Here is a 26,112-nt window from a genome sequence, read left to right as displayed (position 1 = left end):
AATACCCCGGCACTAGAAGTGAAGCTGGCCATTTGCCATTTCAGGAAGCACAGGAAACTGAGAAAGTCAATGCTCTAAGAAAGCTCCTAGCTTCAAGAAAAAACTTTTGTATTGTGCATCAACAACTACAAGAAGGGATATGCATTTTAAGAATTCCTGAGCAATTTAAATTGTTTTGACTAAGAAACTACAATACAAGACATTTTAAGTATTTCCTGAATGTAATTCAAACACTGCTTCTTCGATACGACTGGATAGATTCCATTAAAATGATATGTCTACACCTAATAGAAAATGAAACACTGCATACAGTTATCTTCAAACTGAAAAGGTAAAAAAAATCAAGATACTGTACCTTTCACCAGCTGTAAAACAAGACAAGTTTCAGTTTGAAGATTCCAGCATCCTGTATTTGTGGATATGCAAGAACAGCTGAACACAGCATTCTCAACTATCAAAAAATTCTTAACTTGGTGGCTTTGCAGTTGCCCACCCCTACTGTAAATTTGATCTGTGACACTCCTCCCAGTCTAGTGTCATTACCTCATTCTACCTAATACAGGGAGAACATTTGAGAAGGCCAACCCACTTGGTTTCTTAACCTTGAATTATTTTCTGCTCCTCCTTTCTCCCTTTCCACTTTACAAAAAAAAAAAATTCTAAGCTTGTTTCCTGCCTTTCCTGTAAGTAGTCTAGTACAGATACAGATTTGCTGTATCCAGGACTGTTTATAAGTTTCTGAGACCCAAAGCATTTTTGTGTTGGAGGGAAGCCTTCTAGCTTATCAGTGGGAGTGGGAAGCACTAGGTAGCTGATCTGAAAAAAAAAAAATTTTATGCATCACTGCTTAGCTAGGGTTAAACTATTCCCGGCACCATAAAGTCTGCTATTCAAATTTTCCCTTAGAACTAGCCAGTTTTAGTTTTAGCAATCAAGTCTATTTCTTTGAGCTCAGCACTTGTTCAGAACTTGTTGTAAGCACTAAATAAGCTACAAATTACTACAGCACTCAACTTTCCTCACTTGTCTAGAGGAAAACCGTTTTTAGTACTTAATAAATAAGCACTTATCCAGGCATGTCTAAGGGTCAGCTCCCGGTGTTTTCTCATGTCTATGTGATGAATCTGGGCATCTTGGGGCAATGCAGCAATTGCCTCATGTACATAGACAACCCTCTCCTCCTACTACCAAACACTACAACCTGCGAGAGAGGCACCTATATAGCCAAACTGGAAGCAAAGCTCTCTTCACTCAAGACTGGACTAGACAGTCAAGAGAAGAAGGTAAACACTTGCACCACACCACACTCATCACATAGTCCCTCAAAACCTATACCACCAGAACACACACACAGAAACACAAAATGCACACCTACATTCACGGACACTCTCAATAAAAATTTTCCCAAGCAAAAGGGACCTCCAAAGCAGAAACACAAGCAACCTCCACCCCCAACACAACCCAAATGACAGCCCACAAACGCAGTGTGCAACTCAGCCATAGCCCATAAGACACAACAACGCACCCAACACTCAAGTCATAGGTGACTCTATAGTCAGGCACACTGATGTTCCACTCACCAGGCTAAACAAGGAGAAAGTTACTGTCAGCTGCTGGATCCGCCACATAACGCACACACTCAGGTCACTCCACAACAAGTACAAATATGACTCTGTCATTGTCCATGTTGGTGTGAATGACCTGAGATGTACCTCCCTGCACTACAAGAAAAGAGACACGGAGGAGCTGTCCGATCTTGTAGCCCAGGCAGGTATGACCCTAGCCCTGAGTAGCATCCTGCCATCACCCAGAATGATACCACAGTACAAGGACAAAATGATTGACTTCAACAATTGTCTAAGCTTCTGGTGTCATTCTAAGGGGATCCAGTATCTGTCTGCCTGGGATGACATGATCGACAGACCACGATGCTTTGCCAGAGATGGCCTGCACCTGTCACTCTTGGGATTCCGGATACTGGCTAAGGCTCTTGCCAACACTATAGTGCCTTTTTAGGCAAGGTTCAAATGACAAATTCACCACCATAACAGGTACAAGCAAGCAAAATCTGAGGGTAATGCTACTCAATGCCAGAACTCTAAACCTCAAAATGCACTCACTAGAGACACTCCTTAAAATGGAGAACATCAACATCTGTGCAGTGAAAGAGACCTGGTTCAAGGCTCTAGAGAGCACCCCTGCATTACCAGGCTATAATTCATACCAAACCTTTCTGCCAATTAACCTGGACTGAAACATTAAAGGTAGAGGTGTGTCCATATTCATTAAGGATATCCAAACCTCCAGGCTAGTTGCTCAGCATAATGCAGCCGAGATTATCCAAGTGCAACTAACTCTGGGCAAGACTGCAATCCAAATTGTAGCTTGCTACAGATCCCCCACTATGCCCCAGGACTCCCACTCCTCATTTCTTGATACACTGGAAAATATTAAGGTACAACCTAACACCCTAATAATGGGCAATTTCAACTACCCTACCATTAACTGGGAAAACTACCCATGTACCAACTCTTTTGCTCAATGTTTTCTGGAATTCATAAATTCCAACACCTTGTATCAACTTATTGATACCCCCACCAGGGGCAGCAATATCCTAGACCTGGTCATCACCAACATGGGCAACCGGTGTTCCACACCAGAGGTCAATTCCTCATTGGTCAGATCAGACCACAAGCTAATCACCCTAGACATCCACATCTTGCCCCCACCTCCCATTAGGGAAACCTCCGTAAATAATTTCTTCAAAGCCAACTTCACACTTCTTAAGACAGAAGTGGCAAACTTCACGACACCCATGCAGACAGACAATAGAGGTACAACTGCTGAATCCTACACAAATGCACTTTATAAGCACTTACACGAGTGCGTGGATTGTGCAATCCTTAACAGAACCAAGATGCTATCCTCCAAAAAAAGGAAGCCAATCTGGTGGTCCCCTGCCATAAACAAACTCTACAACAGAAGAAAGAAACTGTTGCAAAAAAAGAGTAAAATCCCATGATTGGAGGAACTCCTGGTTAGCCTCATTAAGAAGCTGAGATCCCTCATAAAATCCTCCAAAGCTAGTTATGAAAACAAAATTGCCACTGATTTTAAAGACAACCACAAAGTATTCTAAAGCTATGTCAAGAATCTCAATGGCAATGCTCAGATCTGCTCTGAGTCACAGCACAATGGCACTAAATATACATAACCAACTGATATTGCCAACATCCTGGCAGATAGGTTCAGTGCTAACTTTATGCCCCTCTCACCCTCTAAAGGGCCCATCTCTGTACCGGAAGAATGCAAAGTTCCTGTAATCATGGCTGCACAGGTAAAAACCACACTCTCCAAAGCCAAGAACACAGCATCCATGGGACTTGACAACATCCCAGGCTGCATTCTACACGAACTACAGAATGAACTGGCACCCCACCTAAGTACCATGTTCAATAATAGCCTTACCTCAGGCTTTCTGCCCACTGAATGGTGCACAGCGACATTTATCCGACTCCACAAAGGGGGAGCCACCATGGACCCCGGGAACTACTGCACCATTAGACTGATGAGCCTGGTCTGTAAGGCTATGGAACATATCATCATGGAACTTATAAACAATGACATTGGTAATCTCCAAACTCTGGACCCTACCCAGTTCAGGTTTGTAAAAGGCAGAGCATGTCTTCTAAACCTGATAGACTTCTTTGAAGCGGTCACCAAAGCCATAGATGAGGGTAAGGTAGCTAGATCTCACAAAGGCTTTTGACACCATCCCCCACTCTGGAATTATAGATAAACTCACTAAACTAGGTATAAAGCCCTATGTCACAAGATGGGTTGCCAACTGGCTCACTGACAGAACCCACACTGTGAAAGTAGCAGACTCCAAATCTGACTTCAGACCATTGACAAGTGGAGTACCACAGGGTTCAGTCTTAGGTCCTCTCCTGTTTAGTATCTACTTCTCTGAAGTACAAGCTAACACAGAAGGTCTTTGGCTAACGAAGTTCACAAATGACTGCAAACTAGGAGCCATAATCGAAACTCCTAACGATGTGGACATCCTACAAAAGGACCTCACTGAGACAGATGCCTGGTGTCAAAGCCATGGCCTCAAAACTTTATGAACACAACTACAAGGATCACTCTGGCTATTACTTACCTAGTCCCCTCTCTCCTCTATGCTGCACCCATTCTGATAAATATTCTGACTACCCTCAAAAACAAACTAAACTCCTGCTATAATAAAATTGCTAGATTCGCTATTAATGCACCCCATACCACACACCAATGTACAGTTCTCTGTTCCCTCAATTGGCTCAAACTTCTACACCTCCTAGATCACCAACTCAACATGGCACACAGATTCATATATCAGCTTGATAATTGCCCAGCCCTTAACGCATTCCTCCAAACCTACACACCCAGTAGGCCCCTCCGGTCAGAAGACAAACAACTAATAACCCTACACAGACCAAATACATTGGCCGGACAGTGTCTATTCTACACTGTAGCTAAACTGTGGAATGCCCTTCCAGCAAACATCAGATCAATAACAAACCATAAGAATTTTAAACTCACACTAAAAAACACTACCAAAATACTAGCATCTGCCCATTTCAAAAAAACTTAGCAAACCTACTTTACCAAACTACCCACCCTAACTTCTACTCCTTTAACTGTCTACACAGTGCATTGTCATCCCTTTTGGGAAAAACTCTATACCCATGAACTACCACATAAGCGGTAGTCTACTTAACACCGAAAGTCTGATAAGAGACCTTGGGACACAGGTGGACAGTAGTCTCCTTTGATAATCACAATGCTACAGTAGTCAGGAAATCCTTCTATGTGGCACACCTCATCATAAAAGGTTTCTCATCCAGGAAAAAAGAGATTGTTCCCCTCTACTCGTCACTCATTAGATCCATTATAGAATACAGCACCCCTTTTGGTATGTACCTTACAAGAAATCTACAACAACTGGAAAGGCCACAGAAATACCTCACAAAGAGGATTACCGGCCTCAAACAGATGCCCTATGCAGACTATCTCAAAAACCTCCAGCTTTACTCCGTTCCATATCGCCTACTCAGAGGCGATCTCTGCCTAACATACAAAGCTATGTCAAACCCAGAGCTGTTGGACATGCTCCACTTAAAGAAATCCCAATCCCTCCGAGCTACACGCTCTAAGGACCTAAGCCTTGACATAACAATAAACAGAACATGCTGGAGGGATAGATTCCTGTCCTAGAGACTTCCCATACTCTGGAACAAACTGCCTATTTATATCAAACAAAGCTTCTCATTAGCACTCTTCAAGAAAAATCTTGATTAGATGGGAGATAGGAAATTCATCCCGGGGATCACTTCTGTGGCTCTGCTCGACAGGGGCACAGGAAAATCATTTTCTTGGGTGACGAAAGCCAGGGTACCATTTTGGCTTGGCTTATATAGGCCCTAGAACCAATAGCCTAGTACCTACTTATGAGCCGATGAAAAAGAATATAACTGTGAAAGTAACTTGCCACAGGTGTAGATGTTTGAGTGTGATCACTGCTGCAGTCATCACGTAAGGGACTGCTGCTGTTGACTTTATCTGATGTCTAGCCTAACTTTCATAACTAAGCACCCTTCCCTTCTTCAGTCAGGCTGATGTCGGCTACCCTTGGACATCCACATATTCCTGGCATAAATGAAATACAGGTGATATAAAAAGTGCACACACCCCTGTTAAAATGCCAAGTTTTTGTAATATAAAAAAATGAGACCACAATAAATAATTTCAGAACTTTTCCCACCTTTAGTGTGACCTATAACCTATACAGTTCAATTGAAAAACAAACAAATCTGTTAGAGGAAAAAATATAAAAAATAAAAAATGTACAATAAGCTGATTGCATAAGTGTGCACACCCTCAAACTAATACTTTGTTGAAGCACCTTTTGATTTAATTACAGCATTCAGTCTTTAAGGACAACTATCCTATGTTAAGTGTTTGAAGTTACAAAATGTATTTATTTTTAATTACTGATCTGTATGATGAGTTTATATTTCCTAATAGTTTATGTGAGAAAAAGGTTTATCATAAGTAAGTTTCTTTGGAATATATTTCATAAACAAAAACATTTTGATTTAATATGTTGATTTTGTTGTATGTGTTTTAATTGCTCTGTTCTGCTGATTGGTTTGTTTGTAGATAGCCACCATTTTTCATTTAAACTTAATGTTAATGTTCCATTACATTGAAAAACATATTTGGCAAAACCCTGACCAGATATGTTGTGTGACCATTAAGGTACTTAAAAAGTTTTTCATTTGATTTTTAAGAGTGCTGTATAAACATAGATAAATGGAATTTATTTATTTATTTGACATTTGTTGATCAGGAAAGTCTTTCAGCAGTGGTCCAGGGAGAAAAGCTCCAAAAAGTAACAAAATTCAACAAGATTAACAAGTTAATAAAATAAATCATAATGATATAAAATACAGTGAAAATTACAGAGAAAATTCTGCAGAGTATAAAATTTGACAATACATGGGTACAGTGAGCATTTCATTTATATGTTAGTGTATAGCTTATAGTAAGAAAAGTAGCACTGTTGAGTTTAGGCAGTCACTGTTGATTCCTAGTAGAGATTGCCATCCAGGAATACACTAGTTTAATTCAGTTTGTTTATCTATAATTACAGTTCCTATGGTAGGCTGACAGCACAGATTATAATGCAAGTTTGAGTATTTAGAAAGGATGTCTACAATGACCTTTTAGGTAGACTTCCAGGAGGGCTTTTGAGAAGGGGAAAACACATGGCGTAGAAGTTATCTGAAGTTCATAAGTCAGACTAGGAGGAAGGTGGACTGTGTAGACAGTTAAAGGAGTAGAAGTTAGGGTGGGTAGTTTGGTAAAGTAGGTTTGCTAAGTTTTTTTGAAATGGGCAGATGCTAGTATTTTGGTAGTGTTTTTTAGTGTGAGTTTAAAATTCTTATGGTTTGTTATTGACCTGATGTTTGCTGGAAGGGCATTCCACAGTTTAGCTACAGTGTAGAATAGACACTGTCCGGCCAATGTATTTGATCTGTGTAGGGTTATTAGTTGTTTGTCTTCTGACCGGAGGGGCCTACTGGGTGTGTAGGTTTGGAGGAATGCGTTAAGGGCTGGGCAATTATCAAGCTGATATATGAATCTGTGTGCCATGTTGAGTTGGTGATCTAGGAGGTGTAGAAGTTTGAGCCAATTGAGGGAACAGAGAACTGTACATTGGTGTGTGGTATGGGGTGCATTAATAGCGAATCTAGCAATTTTATTATAGCAGGAGTTTAGTTTGTTTTTGAGGGTAGTCAGAATATTTATCAGAATGGGTGCAGCATAGAGGAGAGAGGGGACTAGGTAAGTAATAGCCAGAGTGATCCTTGTAGTTGTGTTCATAAAGTTTTTGTGGAGGTAAAGCATTCCAAGTTTACAGTGAGTTTTCATTATTGTGTTTTGAGTTATGTATGTCAAAACATAGTTTATTATCAATAGTTACACCCATTAGTTTGGCTTGAGAAATTACTTTGAGCTGAATATTGTTTAGTGAAAAGATCTTAAAGTCAGTTGGGACATTTTTGGGTGTGAAAAGGAGAAGTTTAGTTTTATTTGGGTTCAGCAGGAACTGTGAGTTATTTAGCCAGGTCTCAACAGAAGTGAAGGCAGTTTGTGTTAGATGCTGGAGGTGTTTTATGCTGTTGGAGGAGATGATGATAGTGATAGTAGAATTGTCAGCATATTGTATAAGGGAGCTTTGGTGGGAGGCAGAATGAAGGCTAACAAAGATGTTAAATAGTAGAAGTCCAAGAATGGACCCCTGAGGAACTCCAGCTCTATTTGGTAGGTAATTTGAGAGGGTTCCATGCCATTTTTTGCATTGTTGCCTGCCTGTCAAGTAGCTATTGAACCATCATTGTTGAGTAGTGGGGGAAAGACTGAGGGTAGAGAGTTGTTGAAGTAGCTTGGAGTGAGAAACCATGTCGAAGGCTTTGGATAGATCAAGAAATATTATGAATGTTAGTAGTTCTGCATCTCTGGCTTTAGTGACTGTGTCAGTGAAAGAGAATAATGCAGTAGTTGTACTATGTGATGTTCTGAAGCCATGTTGTGTAGATGTGAGTAACTTATTTTGTAGTATATGATCCAGTAGCTCTTTGTGGATGCATTTTTCTAATAGTTTAGATAGGGTTGATAGTATAGAGATAGGACAATAGTTAGAAATGTCATTGCACATACCACCTTTATGTAGAGGGATGTTTATGGATTTTTTCCAGAGAGTAGGAATGTAACATTCTGAGATGAATCAGTTAATGAATATACTGACAGGATAAGCTGTGGCATCTGCAGCTAATTATAAATACTCTGGTTTGTGGTTGTCTGTGGATGGTGAGCAAGGTTTTAGTTTGTTGTGGAGTGACCTGTGTATTAGTTGGGTGGGTACAGGTTGAAGAGTAAGGAATGGAAGATGCGGGGGAGATGTGGAGAAATCCTGTGAAAAGATGAGTATGAGAGGATAGTATTTGTTTGAAAAGGGCTAAGGTTCTACCTAGGGTGAGAGTCTATGGACTTCTTGAGGGTTTTATTAAATTGAGTATGCTATCTATAAAACGTGTGTTGAAAGCTTCTGCTGTTTGTGTTGGTTTTTTTTCAGTAGCAGGAGATGGATTTTCTTTAGACCCAGGGGTAAGGAGCTGAGAAATGGTATGCCAAAAATTTGGGGGGTTATTTTTGTGGGATTTTAGTTGTTGGGTGAAACAGTGTTTCTTGTCATTGTTTACCATTTTTTTGCCTGGTTCCATAGTTGTTTATACTTCTGGTAATCTAGGTCAGGTTTATTTTTTTGCCACTGTAACCATGTTTTGTCTATTGTAACTTCTTTTGGTGGTCTTTGCTAGCCAGGGTGCATGATTAGTTTTTACTTTTTTGGTGCGGAGGGGGGATAAGTTGTTTAGGGTATCTAGGAATATTTTGTTGAAGTGGTTGACTGTATCTTTTAATGGTAGGAATTTTTAGGAATTTTAGTATGGACCAGTTAATAGCTTTTAGTAGTGAGCTAAATTGGTGTTGATTGAAGTTAGACAAGTTACAGGTGGTTTTATAAATGTGTTTTTGGTGGCATGAGTTGTGCTTCTGTTAGTAAAGGCAGATAGGTGGTCACTTAGGTTATTTTGGAGGGTTCCAGAGTTGGTATATTTGTGGAGATCTGAAACTAGAATCCAGTCAAGTTTAGTGCCATTGTCTTTATTATTTGGGATTCAAGTTGGAGCAGTATTAAGCTGAATAAAACCATATAAGTTAATGCTAGTGTAGGAGTGGTTAGAGTTTAGATCTAGCCAGTTTATGTTGATGTCATCCATAATAATGGTTTCATTGGATATATTTTGGGAGATCGAGGATAGGATATCTTCTAATATGGGGATGTTATCCCCTGGTGGAATATATAGGACTGCAATGCATAGTTGGCATTGTTAATTTTTAAGGAGGCTAGGAGAATTTCTGTGTTGGTGAATGAAGGGACTGGCTTGGGGAAGGGGAGTAGGGAGAGAGTGTTTGGGCAGATTAATCCTAAATCCCCTCCTTTTTTGTGAGTTTGGTCTGCTCTAATTATATGGTAGCCTGGTGGGAGCAGTTTGGGATCTTTAATATGTGGCTTGAGCCACGTTTCAGTGACTGCAAGTATATTGGGTGAATGGTGGGTAAGCCATGCGTGGAGTTCAGTGGTTTTGTTGCAGATGGTACGCAGGTTGAGAGTGATTAAAAGTAGATATTTGAGAATAGATGTTTTGGAGAGAGTAGTGTTTAACGATGGTCTCGGATTGGGATGGATGTTGCCACATTGGGCTATGTAGGAGACTATTTTAGTGTGGTAGTTGAGGAGGGATGCTTCATTTAAATACTTAAATTTTGTTGTAGAAGGGGGGTGGGTTTGGTTGACTCATGTATGTACTTAAGTTTGTTGAACAGAATTATGCATGTACTTAAGTTTGTTGAACAGAATTATGCTAGAGTTGTATAGAGTGGATGATATATTAGAATAGGTGTCAGTTTTTGTTTCTAGTGAAGTATTGGATGTGGCATTTTTTTCTGTTATGAGTAGGTTCTGGGGGTTTATTGATGTGATATGTATGAGAAGACTGAGAGTTAAGGAAATTAGGGACATTATAGTGAGCATATAGTAAAGCATGTTAAAGAAGTAAATCAGGAGGGAGGGAATGAGATACAATAAGTGAAATTAAGGGGGGGTAATAATTTTAAAAGGGAAGAGTTTATTTCTACCAGAGTGGAGAGGATTGGTTGGTGAATAAAGGAGAGTAAAGGTGTTTGTGTTTGGCTGCTGGTTGAAGATTATTGTTGAGTGCTGTTTGGGTGTTATAGAAGTGGGAGATTATAGGTGAACAGTGACTGGTTTCAAGAGAAGTAGCGGAGGAGTTTGGTTAAGTATGAATGTAGTTGATATGGGGTGTGGGAATGGGGGTAGGGTAGGGGTGTGAAGTGAGCCCGAGTAGGGCTACACCAGACAGAGACCAAAGGCAAGAGAAACAAATCAGTAGAGTCAAAGACTGATAATTGAAAACAGAGATGGTAATAGTGAATAAAAATAATTGTCTGTCCTGTGCCTCAGCAGTAATCTACTATGGGCAATGTTTGTCAGGCACAAAACATCTGGGCAGAAGAAGCAATACAATTAACTTCTTTCTTAATCTTTATGTTAATTGAAGAGTTGACAAAAACAGTTACAGGCAAGCAATAAACTGAACAAGCAGGTATGTAAAATGCTGGGTAAGGGAAATTAGATTTAGGGCAAATGATATGGGAAGGGGAGAACTACTTTAGCAGTTGCAGTTCAGCTAGTGTGCATGCAATGAGCCTCTTTTCCAAATACATAAATTAGTATTACCAGTTAGAAATTTGTTGTAATATAGAGGGAAACCTATATGCAGCACTTTTTAATTCATAAATTTGAGTGCCGAGTGTAGTGGACCCAGGGAATTCATGGTACAATTCCTTTTAATTCTGGCTAGTTGCTTACACTTGCAACCATAATGCAGTGGATAAGTTGGCAAGTACACTGGCTGTGAGATGGAGGGGACTGGGGGTGATAAAGAGAAGGTAGAATTTAGATGTAAGATATGGTGATTCTGTATGTAACAAATTCCCCATACTTGCAGTACAGTTATTTATCACTTCACATAACTTACTCTCGTATATATTCCTCTTCTAATTTTCTTTGTCATAGCACCTGTTTCTTTTTTTTTTTTTTGCCTGTCTTTTCTGTATGCATGCAGTTTGTTGGATAATACATGCTTACATATACTGATTTCTAAACATCTATCTGTACTTTGTGTCTTGGACTCTTATTCATGTAATATCATTAGAACTTGATGCTTTTCAGTTATTGTAATACTTAAAAGAAGGGTTGTCTAGGCATATTTAATGTATTGCTAGTGCAAGTGGCTGAACAGGTAGAATACTTGCCTTTGACACTGAAAGATCAAAGGAATGTTGGTTCTACTCCCACAAAAGATGCTTGGATTCATTTTACCGTACTTAGTGTGACAGCAAGAGGTTCTCCAGTCCGATGCTCAGCTGGGGTGCCTTCTGTGCGGAGTCTGCATGTCCTCCCTGTGGTCACATGGGTTTCCTCCGGGTGCTCCGGTTTCCTCCCACATCCCAAAGACATGCTGTAGGTGGATTGGACACTCTAAATTGGCCCTAGGCACGAGTGCGTACATGTGTGTGCCTTTTGTGGAAGGTTGGGCGCCGGGCTGGCAACTCGACACCGTAAAACTCCACTGCCAATCATGAGTGGACAGGTGATCCACTGTGTCAACCCCTAACCGGGATAAGCCGAAAGAAGAAGAAGTGTGAGTAGCTCAAGAGGCAGAATGCTTGCTTTTGCTGTTGAAATATCAATCAGCTGTGGGTTCTATTCTCATACCAGATGCTAAGATTCACTTTTTCAATATTGACACTGCAGTGCTAGTATGGGGGGGGGGGCTACTATATTCCTGAGTGTGCCATCCTTCAGATGAAACATTAAACTGAGGTCCAATCTGCTTTAGTTAATGGTAGCTCAGACAGAGGTAAAAAATCCCATGGTAGTTATTGAAAAGTATATAAAGACCCCCTCAGGCCCTGACCAAATTTCTCCTATTCAGTATAAATATCACTTTGGATCTCCCATGAAAAGAGGATATTATCTTAGTGGGACTAACCCACTAAACAAAAAAAAATGCTTTCTGTATATATTCTCTGCATTTTACTGTACTTTTTCTTAAACAAAAAACATCTTTATTAATTATCACATATGACATAGGCAATCATACATTTATATAAATGAAAATAAACCATATTGACATAATTTTAGTTGCAAGTGTTATGCAACATTTATAATTTATAAAGTCATTGTCAGTCAAACATTACATAGCTCATTCACATGCTGCCTTCTTTTAAACCTTGGTCCTCCTCTGTATGTATTGTTCCCACAATTCCCATTTTTTCTATGTAATTTGCTCTTACCCTTTTCTAATGAGCCCAATCCAGTTGTCGTATCTCTGTTATTGTATTCACTAGTTCTAATAAAGTTGGTTTAGACTTTGATTTCAATTTTCTATTAATTGCTTTATTGGAAGCCACCATAATTAGACTCAGCAAGGCCTTACTATGTCTAGGAAATTCCAATTTTGTATCATAGCTCAAAAAACATTTTCTTAGTTACACTAACTTGCTCATCTAGTATCTGTGACAGAGCAGTCTGCAGGGAATCTTTCAAGTCTGCCAACTCATTATATTCAGAGGAAATATGACCCCAACTACCTCTTTCTTCCCCATGAAACCTCCAACATTTGCTGGCTACCTGAAGAAAAATTCTTTGGAATAAACTTGTGGTATAAAAATACTTATGTAAAAACTTCCAAGCAAAGATCCTAAATCTTCTAGACTTTGTTGCATATTTGGGTGACATACATATATCCTCCATTGTTTATTTTTGAATTACTTATCCAGTCTCTCTTCCCAATCCTTTCTAATCTCTTCTGATTGATTCTTATAGTTATCATGCAGTATTTTGTATGCTCAACTAATTATTCCTTTTTTAACAGCAGCTTCTGTTCTAGATTCTACTAAAAACCTCTACCAGTACTAGTCTTTCACTTAGGATCCCCATATTTCTTTCTCTTTGCCTATACTCTGATATCAATCATTGATAAGGAAGGCAATGTCTAGCCTGCAGTCCAAATAAATTCTCGGCCTCTTCCCATTCTATTAACTTTCCCTCTCTAATTATTTGCTCCCAATACCTTGGTTCTTTTGCCATTTTTCTCCAATAAATTTCAGACCCCTCTTGCCTATTGTCTGCATCTCTAATTGCACTCATCCTTATCTTTAGAATCTCCTTTCTCCAGTCCCATATTGGCTTAGTTCTTAGAACACTTTATGCTACTTTATAAATATAATATTCTGTTTGGTTATTGTTATTCTCCTTAAGGATCTGCATCCAAAATTCCAGTCCCTCCTTGATTCTTGAGCTCCACCCTGTTTCATCATCAGCCCTTTCTACTTAGAATTATAGGTTTCTGCTTGTGCTAGGTATAGGAGCTTTAACTTTGTAGCTCTGAAATGCCCACTCAAATTGGGTAATCCCAAACCTCCTAGTTCAATTGGAAGAATCATCTTATCCCACTTGGCTCTTGCCATCTTAGCTCTTTATTAATTGCTATCCATAACTTTTCCTCTGATTGATAAAAATATGCCTGACCTGTGTATAAATTTAAAGGGACTAAAAACATTTTAACTGATAGCCATATCCATATAACAGAGCTTCCAATTTCTCAGTTTTTGTATTATCTTTTGTTTAGTGTCTTCCCACATACCCTTAGCTGCCACACCAGAATCCTTTTTAATCCATAAATCTAAGTAATTAATTTTATCATGCCCACATAAATATGGGTATTGCTGAACTAATTCATTTGTGGGTACATAATTTATAGCTATTGCCCTTGCTTTAGCTTCATTAATTTTGTATCCCTGAAAGATATGAAACTGACTCAAAATGTTCCACAACACTAAAATGTTCTTTTCTGGTTTTATTAAGTATAAAAATAAAATCATCTGCAAATAGAGCAGGCTTTTCTTGACTACCATACCAATTATATTATTGAATTTCTGAGTTTCTTATTTTCTTTGCCAATGGTCCTAAATATAGTGCAAATAACAAAGGGGAAAGAGGAATCAAACACAAATAATCAGAGAGGAACTACCCACTTTAATTTTCACCTCCGGTCCTCATATATCCTCCTAATGAACCTTATAATTTTATCAGAGAATACAAATGCTTCCATTGCCCTGCTCATAAACTCCCAGCTTACTCTGTCAAATGCTTTCACTGCATCAAGACCCACCAACAACAGTGGTATTTCCTTACATTCGGCTTCCCTCTGGATCATCATTGTTCTGTTAATGTTGTCAAATGTTTACCTCCCCTCAACAAAACCACATTGATCCAAAACTATCAATTTTGTTATCACCTTTGCCATTCTTTTAGCCATTATAGACATAAATACTTTATTATCATAGTTTAGGTTTGAAATGGGCCTATATGAAGCTAGATCTGATGAGTCCTTACCCTCTTTTTGTATTACAGTCACCACCACTTTCTTCCAGGATGTTGGTCTTCTCCTCCTCTTAAAATACTGTTAATCAAAACCTTCCAGATCTTTATCAGTTTTTCCCTCCTCGCTTCCAAACTTCCACATGACTACCATCTATTCCTGAGGACTTTCCTGTAGATTGGTTATATTTAGCCATTTGTATGTCCTCTCCTGCTATCCTGTTAGTAATTGAGCCTCGTCTACCTCTAACCTTGGGATATTTCATTTTTTCATTAACATTTCAATTTGTATCTTTTCCTGATTTCCATATTTCTCTGCTTTATTCACTTACATAAAATTTCTGAAATATTTCTAGTACCGCTACAGGATGTCTTATTATCTTAATTGTTATAGTCTCCTTAAGCTTGGTGACAACCCTTTCTACTTTCTTTTTAGTTTTGTAGTTCTTGATTTTGGTGGGTGGTTGCCAGCCATTTTGTACCAAGGGTGTGACTGTTTTTTTTCCTGTTGAAGAGTTTATTCTTTACTGCATGGAATGGGCTTTCTTTTAGGTGTTTCAATTCTTGCAACCATATGTCTCAACTGACCTGATTTTCACAGCATGATTAGATTTTTGCCTCATATTTTTGGCCTATTACTCATAAAATTTGTGGTTTTCTGGCAAATCACTGAGGATTGAAATAACTAAATCATGTTATACATTTGAGTCTCAGACTTTATTTCCTTCAGAAAATGCATTCTAACACAAATCATGTTATTCTAGCAAATTTCTAAGTCTATAAGCGCAGTACTTAAAATCTGTCCTCATTTTTGGGCCTTTGTCCCCCCAATATTTTAGGCTTTGTCCAGATTTTTTATACTAAGAGGTTGAGATGTATGATTGCAACTACCATTTTGTATGATGTGTACATGATTAGAGAATATTTTTATTGTAACCACTGCAGTATATAAATGTTCTGCATTTCACTATGTTCTGTCTTTCCAGCATAAGATCAGTGATCTGCATTGCAACTTAGAGAATGGGTAAACTGTAAATTAAACCCTGATTGGAGACTGAATGTTCACCAGCAGAGTGTTAATGTACAGGTAATGCCTGCTGAAAAAAACAAATCAGCCACTTCACAGAGTATATTAAGCTGCTGTGAAGATGGGTAGTTAAATGCAAATGGCTGTCATTTTTTATCCGTGCTAAGCAGTGCTTTCCTGTTTAGTAGCAGTAAGATTAAAATAAAAACTAAGTTAAAAAGTAAATGAAAAGCCTGTGTGTGTGTTTGTGTTGATATAGGTTCATAGGTTCATACTAGGCTATCTGCCCTAGGGCATTTATAAGCCTAGCCAGAGTGTGTTTGGCTTTCGCCACCCATTTTAAATTAATTTTGCTATGCCCTTTTTCGAGGATAGTATACTGTGCCTCTGTCTAACAGTGACACAGAAGTGCTACCCGAGGTAAACCTATGATCTCCCATCCACTCATCAAGATTCCTCTTGAAGAGAGTCAGTGAGGGACTCTGCCTAACCTGGACTGGGATTTTATTCCAGAGTGAAGGGAGCCTCTGGGTTATGAATCTGTCCCTCCAGCATGTCCTATTTATTTCAGTGCTGAGGTTCAAGTCTCTCAAGTGCGTGGCTCGATGGGATTTGGATTTTCTGAGGTGCAGCATGTCCATTAATTCTGGGTTGGACATTGCTTTATACGTCAGGCACAGATCGCCTCTGAGCAGGCGGTATGCCACTGAGTAGAGCTGGAGTTTCTTTAACCGGGCAGCATATGGCATCTGTTTGAGCCCTTTGATCCTCTTGGTGAGGTACTTTTGGGGTCTTTCCAGTTGCTGCAGGTGTCTGGTAAGGTACATCCCAAAAGGGGCATTGTACTCAATTATGGGCCTGATGAGGGATGAGTAAAGAGGCACAATGACCTCCCCTGATCTAGCTGTGAATCCCTTCATGATTAGGTGGGCTATATAAAATGTTTTTCTAACCACTTTGGCCACGTGGTTGTCAAATGAGAGATTGCTATCAACTTGGGTCCCCAGGTCCCTAATTACTTCTTCTGTACTTAATGGATTACCACCTATGTGGTAATTTGTGGGCACTTTGTTTTTGCCAAAGGGGATGACTATACACTTTTTGGCGTTTAGCTTGAGGCCATGGCTCTGGCACCAGTTGTCTGTTTCTATGAGGCCCTTTTGGAGGATGCTTGTGTCAGCTGGAGAGTCGATCATGGCACCCAGTTTGCAGTCATCTGCGAACTTGGTCAGCCACAGTCCTTCCGTGTTGGCCTGTACCTCCAAGAAATATATACCGAACAAGAGAGGTCCCAGGACTGAGCCTTGTGGGACGCCACTTGTAACTGGTTTGGAGTCTGACATGGCTCCAGCAATTCTAATCATGTGGGTTCTGTCCTTGAGCCAGTTTGCAACCCATCTAGTGACATAGGGGTTTATATTTAAGCTGGTGAGCTTATCTATAATGCCCGAGTGGGGTATTGTATCGAAGGCTTTTGCGAGGTCCAGGTAGGCTGTGTGGACCACCTTCCCCTCATCAATGGCCTTGGTGACTGTTTCAAAGAAATTGACCAGGTTTAAGAGGCAGGATCTGCCCTTAACAAAGCCGAACTGGGTAGGATCCAGTGTCTGTTATGAGGTCCATGATGATCCTTTCCATAGCTTTGCAGACCAAGCTAGTCAGGCTTATGGGGCGATAGTTTCCAGGATCCATTGAGGCACCACCTTTGTGGAGAGGGACCACTGTTGCTGTACGCCACTCTTTGGGTACATATCCTGTAGTAAGGCTGAGATTGAACAGTAGTTTTATGTTTGGGTTTAGCTCTTCTTGGAGTTCATGTAGGATGCAGCCCGGGACACCGTCTGGTCCCATTGATGCTGTGTTGTTTGCTTTGGAGAGGGCGGCTCTTACCTGAGCATCTGAGATGTCAGGGGGGCAGCACTCTGCTGGGATAGATATTTGCCCTTTTGGTGGGGGGGGGGGAGAAGTTTGCGCTGAACCTGTCAGCTAGGTTGTTGGCAATGTCTGTGGGTTCGGTGTATTTTTTGTCATTTTGGACTAATTCTGAGCATATCTGGGAATTCCCACCCAGGTTCCTAACATAACTAAAGAAAGCCTTGTGATTATCCTTAGTGTCCTGTGCAATTTTTCTCTCGAAGCTGGCCTTAGATGATTTTATGAGTGCCCCTAGTTTTTTGCTAATACTGATCAGAGATGCCTTCCCTTTTTGGGATTTTGCTCTAGCATGTAGTAGATTCCTCCTTCTATTGTATAGTTTGTTTATGGCTGGGGTCCACCAGACAGGACGTCTGCCTTTGGAGGATTGTGTCTTGGTTTTATTTGGGATTGTGTGATCCATGCATTCCTGAAGGTGTTCATAGAATGCATTTATAAAGGATTCTGCGGTCTGGGCCATATTTTCCACAGGCCCGGAGGCTTTGAAGGATTCCACCTCGGTTTTGAGGAGTGTGAAATTTGCTTTAGAGAAGTTTTTCAGTGTGGTTTTCTGGGCAGGGGGTGGGGTCGGGATGTGAATATCCAGTGAGATTAGTTTATGGTCGGATCTTACCAGTGAGGGATACACTTCTGGTCTGGAGCATAGAGTCCCATGTTGGTGATGATCAGGTCCAGTATGTTTTCCCCTCTTGTGGGAGTGATAACAAATTGTTCCATAGCATTTGAGTTTATAAATTCTGGGAACCTTTGGGCCAGGGTGTTGGAGCTAGAGTAATGCTCCCAGTCTATGTTTGAGTAGTTGAAGTCACCCAATATAATGGTGTTTGGAGAGACCCTCATATTTTCCAGTGTTCTCAGGAAGGCCGAGTGGGGTTCCTGGGTTTGGGAGGGTGGTCTGTAGCAGGCTATAAACTGGAAAGCAGTTTTACCCACTGTTAGTTGCACATGGATAGTCTCTGATGCTTCGTGCTGTGCCACCAACCTGGAGGTGTGGGTATCTTTGACGAATATTGATACTCCCCCTCCTTTTGTGGTTCGGTCCAAGTTTTGGGGCCGAAAAGCATGGTATGAGGTATAACCTGGTAGTGCTGGGGTGCTCTTGGGAGCCTTGAACCAGGTTTCTGTTACTGCACAGATATTGATGTTCTCCATGCTAAGGAGAGTTTCAAGTGCGTGCATCTTGAGGTTTAGACTTCTGGCATTGAGTAGCATTACTCTTAGTTTCTTATCCCTTGCGATACCTATGGAGGTGGGTTTGTCTTTTGAGCCTTGCCTAAAAAAGGCACTATGGGGGTAGCAAGAGCCTTTGCCAATATCCGAAAGCCCAGGGGTGACAGGTGCAAGCCGTCCCTAGCGAAGCGTCGTGACTTGTCGAGCATGTCATCCCAGGCTGACAGGCATTGGATCCCCTTTGAATGACACCAATACTTAAGCCAATTGTTGAAATTGATCATCTTGTCTTCATATTGTGGCATCATTCTTGGTGAGGGTAAGATGCTACTCAAGGTCAGGGTCATACCGGCCTGGGCTACATGCTCAGAGAGCTCCTCTATGTCTCTTTTCATGTAGTCCAGGGAGGTACGTCTCAGGTCATTCACACCAGCATGGACAATGACCGAGTCATATTTGTACTTGCCTTGGAGTGACCTGAGTGCTTGTGTTATGTGGCGGTTCCTAGCGCCCGACAGGCAGCTCACCGTGACCTTCTCCTTGTTCAGCCTGGTGAACGGGATGTCAGTGTGCCTGACGATAGAGTCACCTATTACAAGTGTATCAGGTGTGTTGTTTAGCCTTAAGGGCTGTGACTGTTCGGGACAGTGGCTTTGTGAGCTATGTGTTGCACGTGTTTTGTTTTGGGGTAGCGGTTGCTTGGGTGTCTGCTTTGGAGGTCTCTGCTGCTTAGGCAGATTTTTATTTAGAGCCTCCGAGTATGTTTTTGTGTGTTTATGTGTTTGGTTTGCTGTTGTGGTAGGTCTATGTGAGACTGGAATTGTAGTGAGTGTGGTTTCCTTCTCCTCCTGACTGGTTATGCCAGTACTGAGTTGAGAGAGCTTAGCCTCCAGTTTGACTATATGGTTGCATCTCTCATATGTGTTGGAATTTGTTGGGAAGAGGAGAGGGTTATCTGTGTACATGAGGCAGTTGTAACATTGCCTCAAGATTCCCAGATTCACCAGCTGGACCGGAGAGGAGATTGACAACTGACCTTTGGACATGCTAGAATAGTATTGGGAAAAAAAGGGCCAATGGGGAACAAAGTACTCAAGGGGAGTTTGTGAGGGTGTAGTGCTTTTAATTTTTTTAGTGCTGACTTATATAATTGCTTTAGTGAGCAAGTGCCAGGTAACTTAAATGCAATGTGTTACAGGTAACTTAAATGCAAAAACAACAAACAGTAACTTTCTTTCAAGTGAAGCAAGGAAATAAGTACAGTAAGCAATGCAGATATCACTAGAGATCCACAGAAGCGCTGAAAAGCCGCGTTTTAGGTGGAATTGGCTTTTCAGGGAAATAAGCAAATAAACAACAAGCATACAAACAAAGCTAGATTCAGCAGATTGTGTGTGTGCATTTCATGTGTGTTCATGCGTGCATGAGAGCATAATTGTAAGTGAGAGAGACAGATAGAGACAGCGTTGACTGCAATAGGCAGTGAATCGGCATGGATTTATTAAACATAAAGAGTTGGGTAACTTTTAATGTCTGCTTTTATTTAATGACTGTAATCAGTAACAGTATAACTTAAAAATCAAACAGATTAAAAACCACAAACAGAAATGAGCGGGGGGGGGGGGGGGTGATAATGCATTGAAGTATATTTATTTATTTATATTTTTAACATTCATTTGGCCAGAATGGGATCTCCACGGTGGTACAGTTACCTCACAGCAAGAGGTTCTCCTGTTCGATTCTCGGCTGGAGTGCCTTCTGTGTGGAGTCTGCATGTCCTCCCCGCGGTCAAGTGGCCTCAGAAAGACATGCATGAATGGGTGTGCCTTCGCTGAAGGTTGGGCATCGGGCTGGCAACTCAGCAACATAAAAATCGACTGCCAATCATTAGCGGACCGGAGTTCCACTGTGGCGACTCCTAACCGGGAAAAGCCGAAAAGACAAACAACAACAACAAAATTTGGCCAGAATGGGACTTCTAAAGTTAAGTGCTGCCTGTGTGTGTGTGTTTACATCTATGTATGTGTGTGTCTGTGTTTTTGAATGTGAACTTTTCTATGTGTATCTATATGAAACTACATGTCTTTATGTTTATGCCTCTCAATGTGTGTGTGTGTGTTTGTGTGTCTAGATATTAAATATTTACATATCTTAAATTTTAATGAAAAATACTTCCTCTAGAAAAAATACGTATACTAAAACAACTTGGATTCATTAGGTGGAGGAAATATTTTACATCAGAATTAAAAATATATATCTGTATAGTATTAAAAAACAAACACTTTTACTGACAACCCATTCTCTTTGCATAGTAATACCCACCAGGGTGTGTGTTATTTTGGAAATAATGCCCTTCTAGGGATATAGGGGCTCTCCACCTGCAATTTCGGGCTTCAGATCACCACTGGGTATGCATTATTTCCACAATAATGCACACCCTGTTAGGTGTTATTACTTGCTTGCTTACCAAACCATGCATATCACAAGACTTGTAAATGCATACTGTTTGTGAGGGTTGAGATTTGAGAAAAAATGTATATATTTAAGCAAACTGCATGTATCACAACTAAATGTTTGCCCCATGCCAGTTGTTGTATTATTGTATGCCTTTTTTAGCCAATATATGTTTTTTCTTAGCAGTATTTTTTACTGCTTAAATGTACTGATTTGATGTGCATGTCAAATGACATGGTTGCTATGTTTATCCTTTGCACTATGAATCTGATTGGTCCCTGTGAATGGTCACTCTCCTCATGATGATTCACTAATTTTCTGTGTTTAAAAATTACATTAGTTCCATTTTCACCTGAGGCTGTTATCTTTAAAAGCCTTGATCATTATAGCTGGTCTGTCTTTAAAATCCATTTCAATGTCGATATTTTGTACAACATGCTCAGTCTCTCCCCTGGGCGTGTCATGCTTCACATGTAACAAGTGAGGGTTGTTATATGGCAGACAGGATTTGCATTTTGCATCTTTTTGAGGAAGTCTAAAATGCCCAGACATCTTTCAAAGATACTAATTGTATTATTATTCAGTGGCATAAAAGAAGATGGTTTATGGCTAAGGACTTGTAGTAAATGTATTGTCAAAATGAAGAGTCAACAAGATACAACACAGTTTCAGTTAAACAAGCTCAACCAGTAACAGTTTCAGTTAAACTAAACTCAAGCTGTAACTTTAAATTTTAGATTCAATTGGAAAATTACTACTGCAATAAATATAACCAACAATACCCCATATTTGTATCTATTATTGCTATCTTCTGTTTCTGCAAAATTTGTTAGTTGCTCATCTTTGTCATTACATGATGTCATCCCTGCTCTCAACTTTCTCTACCCTATTTCTTCATCTCGTCCATTTTCAAGAATGGTCAGTGGCTTGAAGCATGATTAGTTTTATGCCTGACTGACTATAAATTCTCAAAAGAGGTGGTGGGTGTATCTTCTAAACTTTACATCCATCTTCTATGTTCTATGTAGCTACTTGCTTTAATTTATTTTGGTGTTTCCTCCCTCACTCAGGATTATTGTCCCCTTTTTAAATCATTCTGATCTCTATGAAATGTATTGTCTCTCTTTCAAATCTATCTTTGCTGCTATTTGAATCAGTCCTAAATTACTTGAACTTCCATCTCTGGGTTGCAGAGTTGTAGCCCTGATTGTAGCTTCAGTGAGTCATGTTCATGTAGTAGCTTAGATGATGGAGAAGCTAGACGGGGAGGAATAAAAGAGAATATTTGGTATCTGCATGCCCATCCTGTTGGGGAACACAATGTGTAGGTCCTACAGCTTTAGCACCACCTGTCGGAGAGAACAGGTACTGATTCATGTGCAAACTTGAGAGCAGCACTTCAGACTCTCCGGTAATATGGGTTCTATTGCCAGGCCAGGCATGTGGAAGAATGTATCCCCCTTTCAGGAACTGCCGACCCTGTCTTTGCAGTGTGCTGGTCAGCTATCAGCAGGTGATGAAATTAGGACCAAGAAAGAAAGATGATAAATCTGCAAATGGTGAGCTGCCAACTACTGACCATTTCAACTCTTGTCAACAAGACTGATGGTTTCAATGGGTTACATCTTCTTGGAAAAGGAAGCCCCCCCCCCATGGGGTAATATGATGCAGGCTGGGAACATGAGGGGCAGATCAGCCAAGACTGAAGGGGGCTAACAGAAAAATCTATGCCCCACCCCCCAAAAAAAAAATCACTAGACTTCAATGCATACCTCAAGCCTCATCACTTCTTTCTCTTCATTTTCAGTATGCAATCTCACAATTTTTATTTTTTTCCTTTTCAGTTTATCTGCTATACATAAAACAATAAATCAGTAGAAACATAACGTATTCATTCCAGATTTGTCTGCCCTGAAAAACTATGAGTAGGAACCCGTGCTGAAATTTTCAGACCTGAGAAATGTGTTACCATAAAAGTTCAGAATGCTAACCATCAAGATTCTAATTCCTTTAATAAAGTAATAGGCCTGGAAAACCACAGTAGTCACTGTGAATTTTTACTTATGTATTCCCATGCTGTTTTCTCTTTAGTTCAATATTTCAGAAGTACACATTTCACATCTGGCATTTAATTCCCCAAATCTGGGCACTCCACAAATCAGGGAGTCTTTACTTGGGCTTAACTTAAAATTTTCCCTCTCTAAGATCAAACACATCCATATCTTCTTGCTGAATGAAAACTCAGTAGTGAAATATGGGTGGTGCAGTGGGGCAGCGTTAGCATTGTCGCCTCACAGCAAGAGTTTCTTCGGTTCGATTCTCGGCTGGAGTGCCTTCTGTGTGGAGTCCACATGTCCTCCCTGTGTTTGTGTGGGTTTCCTCTGGTGCTCCGGTTTCCTTCCACGTTATCCACACAAAAAGCACCTTGTACAAACACCAACTGGTAATCTGGAAATGTCAGGATACAAGGATAACGAACTAGGCGTTGAGTAAAAGTCCTTTAATTGAACAGCTTCACCAGCACAGCTTAGAGGCATAAAAACACTTCCAAAATATAACGTCAAGCGCTTTCACCCGGGCCCTCCCAGGCTTTCTCAAGACATTTTTACATAGGTTGGTGAGTCTATTTATACTACCCTTACCAAACCCAAATGCTTTGATTAACATTCAATTATTCTATTATCACATTTGTAGTTAAAGAAATAAAACCTTTATCTCATAGTCATATAGATGCAATGTTATGCGTTGTAACTATAATAAAACACACAATTCCCTATTCTCTTCTAACCTCAATGCAAACAATTGCATTCCATCAAACATATTAAAAGATTGTGAACATATGTACACATTTAAAAATTCTAGCTAAAACTTTCCTAAGAATCTTACAAACTACTCACAGCCAAAAACAAACTGTTATTTGAGCTGGGTAGGTTCCATGCTATTTTTTAACATTTTATTGCATATCAAACATGACATTTTAAAAATAAAACATTAAAAATTTTGACCATTTACAAAGTTCTTATGGTCTTACATAAACATCTGTGACCTACTACATCTTGGAAAATCTTTTAACTTCACTTAACCCACATCCTGTACTAGTGTCCCTACTAGTCCTGATGCCAACTGTCCTCAAACAGTCATAAGTTCCCTGCCTAAGCACCTAACCATTTAATTTGCTTGAAGAGTGGATATTCTCCCACCCTCTGGTGCTCCGGTTTCCTTCCACGTTATAAAGACATGCATCTGGAGCATTTCTTCCTGGGCCTCCACTGAAGATTGGCTTCATTCCAAGTCGGACTTTCCCTGTTAACAAATGTTAAATAAATAAAAAATACACTGAAGCTCAAATGCAAATAATAAAGCACTATTTCAGCCTGCTAGCAAAACCGTTCAATAAGGAAAAATATGTTGCAAAACCAGAACTTACTCAAAAAAAAAATTTAATTTTGGGCACATTTCTTGGATTCAGCATTGTCAAGACCAAGACACTTCCTTCCAAAAAACAAAGTAATGGAACAACAATCTTCATAATCTAGGTGCCAGGCTTGTCATTTACAGCAACAAGACAATGCTTCAGGGCTTTGGGATTTAAGTTGATGTACCATGATCATTCTACATGCAAGACTACATATAACAAAAATTAACTGGTTACTAAGGAACAGATAACAAAAACTAATTGGTTACTAAGGAACATTTAAGGACCAGAGCTACAGACCCCTTTGAATACTTGACCACGGTATTGCCCTTAGCTACAAAGGATTTAACCTAGAGAGTAAAACTACACAGCCTTTGTTTAGGTAAGCCCTTTATCTCACAACTACCAACTCAGGTCCTGTAAGATACACACTTTAGATGATGTTTGGGGAACACTCCTGGAATTGTTCCTAGTCCAGTGAACATTGATATTAATGTGAGAGCATTTGGCTGGTATTAAAGATAATGCAAATGAATAAGCATCATTGCAACTCTTCACACAGATAGTACAATAGTAATAAGGTGTTTTGACAAACAAGAGGGAGCCCTTGCTTATTTTACAGAAAATCAGTGAATATTTTACAATAGAAAACCACTCAAAAGTTAAGTCTACAAGCATTTTATCAGGTAGCCTTGTTATGTAGTAGCATGTAATTGCCTAGCAAGTGTGTAGAAAATGAGTAGGAATGTTTTCATTATAATTGTTCACCAGGAGATCTTGTCAGTGCATTACTTTCCTATTCCAAGCCTAAAAGTTAGATGCCTTTTCCTTTTCATGGTCACAGCATCTACTGTACGCCTTTGATCCATGTTTTTATTATTTAGAAGGTTATATTTAAAGTCCGGTGGAGCACTCCTCGTTCTGAGGATGCACATGTACAAAACACAACAAGCTGGATACCAAAGCTGCAGGCATGGCAATTTATTTATTTTGTGACATTACTGGTGCAGGGGATCCTTTGTGATCACCCCCATTTTCTATTGGTGCAGGTGATGCTTGGGACTTCACCCAGGTAGTATGTATCATGCTAAAGCAATCCTCTACATTATGTACCAGTACAAGGGTGTTTGCCGTAGTGATAGAGCCTTGAGAAAAACATTCCCTGGCAGCAGTACTGTGTACTAGCCCACATTATTTGGAGTGGATGAGGAGTTAGTCATTTTTAACAGCTTAGTGAGTATCACTTGCATGTGATTATAGTATGATGCAGTGTTATGTTTATTATGGTTATGTAGGTGCTATAAGTTTCTTTACGAATTTCATGCTGCAAGAATTGAAGGTGGCACCTTCATACTGCAAACACTGCCTGATGTTGGGGCATCTGCTGTACAAGACTGGGATTGAATCACGCAGGGGAATGTCCAGCTGCTGTGGACATCAGGCTGGATAACAGACTAAAGTGAGTAGAAC

The 26,112-nt window shown here is 40.0% G+C and overlaps 1 protein-coding gene across 1 annotated transcript in view; it reads left to right on the top strand.

Annotated features, from left to right (window-relative positions):
• SVOPL (SVOP like) overlaps window positions 1-26,112 on the top strand; it is a 716,183-nt gene that overhangs the window by 543,530 nt on the left and 146,541 nt on the right. The gene's annotated exons all lie outside the window — the stretch shown is intronic.

Source organism: Protopterus annectens, chromosome 11.part0 (assembly GCF_019279795.1).
Source record: "Protopterus annectens isolate FY-2018-M chromosome 11.part0, PAN1.0, whole genome shotgun sequence".
Classification (NCBI taxonomy): Eukaryota; Metazoa; Chordata; order Ceratodontiformes; family Protopteridae; genus Protopterus; species Protopterus annectens.
The sequence above is the reverse complement of the archived record's forward strand: the minus strand, read 5'-3'. Positions and strand labels throughout refer to the sequence as shown.